General features: G+C 39.8%; 1 pseudogene; it reads right to left on the bottom strand.

Annotated features, from left to right (window-relative positions):
• Window positions 1-411: 411 nt before the first annotated feature.
• Window positions 412-2,792, bottom strand: LOC121784290 (annotated as a pseudogene).

The following is a 2,792-nucleotide window of genomic DNA, read 5'->3' as shown; positions in this document are numbered from 1 at the left end:
CTCCTCCATCTCCCTTTCTCTGCCAGACTCCTTGTCCGTGTAGTGCAGAATTGGGGTCACCGGGGATAGGAACGGCAACCGGAATCTCACCTATACACAATGAGCTATTGAGACAAGACGAGAGAGATAAGGAAGAAGGGAATTCCATTAATTCATCATTCATAGCCTAATACAATAGAATGACACATCTTATATAGTTGTACATATGAGCTAACAACACAGTGTAACCGTCTAACTAACTCCACTCCACGTTTACATTTATTGAGTTCCTTTTCATGCACCAAATCTCCCCTCCTTCAAATAACCTTGTCCTCAAGATTTGGTATTTGAATATTTCCTACAATAAAAAGTTGAAACATTCCTTTGAAAACCCGAAAGACGCGCTATGCAGAGCTTGTTCGACTCCCCCATTCATACGATTCCCGAATTCGAGCACGACCTCTGAGAGTTTGAAGAATGGTCTTCTGTGGAGCAGCTGTGAACAATCTGCCACCAATACCTCAAATGAATCTTGTAGCATTGGCGTCTCTTCATGAAGCTTGCCAACATAGAGTCTCGACTCTTCATCAAATGAACCATCAAACACATTATTCTCTTCCCAAGGCATGAAACATACTCAGGATCAGTACCTCCCCTTCCTTTAGCTCTTTTACCACCTTTTTTCGTGCATCACGTTTTGATTTGAACCGCCCATCCGTCCTAGCAAGATCCATGAGCTCTGGGGATACATTTTGATCAGCAGCAATCAAACTGTTAACTAGTTCACCAGCAAATCTTGCCTCCTTTTGCGTTATCAGGGTGTACGCAGTTCTATCTTTATCCCCTGCACGACCTGTCCTTCCGATGCGATGTACATGCATGTCCATGTCTTTAGCTATGTCAAAGTTGACTACAGAAGTAATGGATTTGATATCAAGACCTCGAGCAGCAACATTAGTTGCAACTAGGGGTGTGCATTCGGGTTTCGGTTCGGTTTTTTGCCAAAACCGAACCAAAACCAAAAAACCGAATTTAGTTCAAAATCCAAACCGAACCGAACCAGAAAAACCGTAACCGAAAAACCGAAAACCGAACTTAAAAAATAGAAAAACCCGAACAAAACCGAAAAACCCAAAAAAAAAAACCGAAAAACCTGAAAAAAATAAATATAATATAAATATATATTTATATATGTGTATTTTATTTTATATATACTAATAGAAAATTTATATATAATATAAAATTAATAATACATATAATATATATTATATAGTAGAATATATTAAAAGAATATATATATTATATATAATATAATATATTAAATTAATAGAATATATATACAATTCGGTTTTTCGGGTTTTCGGTTTTTTTCTTCGCCCGAACCGAACTGAACCGAAAAAGCTGAAATTTTTTTATTTTTAAAACTGAACCGAATCGAAAAATCAAAAAAACCGAATCGAATTTCAAAATTTCGGTTTGGTTCGGTTCGGATATTCGGTTTCCGGTTTTTTTGCTCACCTCTAGTTGCAACAAGTACATGGTATATTCCAGACTTGGATTTTTGTAATATCTCCATACGAGAAGACTGATCCTTATCACCATGAAATGCTGCTACCTTAAGACCTCTTTGAAGCAGTTGTGCTTCTACTTCATCATCTGCCGCCTTCTTTAAGGCAAAGACCAGAACACGACCTTCATCTATCATTACAGCAAGCTTCTCGAGAAGCCAGTGCAACTTTTCTGCATCTGATGGCATCACGTAGAAAATTTGGGTAATATCCTCATTGGCCATACCCACCTCTCCTACAGTTACTCTTACAGGATCAGGTAGAATCTCCCTAACAAGCTTTTCAACTTTTCGAGGCCTAGTTGCTGAAAAAAGTAATGTTTGACGGTCTGGTCTTATTTGACCCACTATTGACCTTATTTGAGGCTCAAAACCAAGATCAAACATTCTATCAGCTTCATCAAGTACTAAGTAGGTTGCCCTCAGCATAGTCAACGCCTTCATTTTAATCATGTCCATCAATCTCCCTGGAGTAGCTACAACTATCTCACACCCTGCCTTCAATTCCTTGAATTGATCAAGCTTCGACATCCCACCATAAACTGCAGCCACACGGATACCACAAGATTTGGAAAACTTCTTAGCTTCCAAATATATTTGATGAGCCACTTCCCTGGTAGGTGCACAAATCACTCCAATGAGGCCTTCTTCTTTAGCTAGCTCGGGTTGATCCATAGTATGGACTATCATAGGAAGCACAAATGAGGTAGTCTTTCCTGAGCCCGTTTTTTGCTATTCCAATTATGTCTCTTCCCGAAAGCACAATAGGTAAAGCTTGGCACTGTATTGGTGTAGGCTTTTCATATGCTTGTTTTGCTATTGCTTTCATTAGTTCCACAGAGAATCCACAATCTTCAAAAGTCTTAACAGGTCGTGGTACATCGAAACCCGAAACACAGATATCCAAGGTCTTCCTGTATTTCGCAGTAGTGAATGATGTGGCAGTACACATGGCATCACACATTTCAGCCACATCCACCATTACTGAATTTACCTTAGTAGTCAAGCCACTAATAACATTGATTGAGGTCAGAGGGTTATCATCATCCATAGCTTCATCCCCAATGTTTCCCTCTTCAGTAGCCTCCCCACACTCAGAATGTTTTCCTTCAGCAGCCTCCCCACACTCAGAACCTTCCCCTTCAGTAGCCTCCCCACACTCAGAGATTTTCCCTATCTCCCCTTCAACTACATCCTCCTCCGACTCCATCCGATACAGTTGCTTCAATTTCTCATCACGACCCAT

The sequence above is a fragment of the Salvia splendens genome, chromosome 21, assembly GCF_004379255.2.
Source record: "Salvia splendens isolate huo1 chromosome 21, SspV2, whole genome shotgun sequence".
Lineage (NCBI taxonomy): Eukaryota > Viridiplantae > Streptophyta > Magnoliopsida > Lamiales > Lamiaceae > Salvia > Salvia splendens.
The sequence above is the reverse complement of the archived record's forward strand: the minus strand, read 5'-3'. Positions and strand labels throughout refer to the sequence as shown.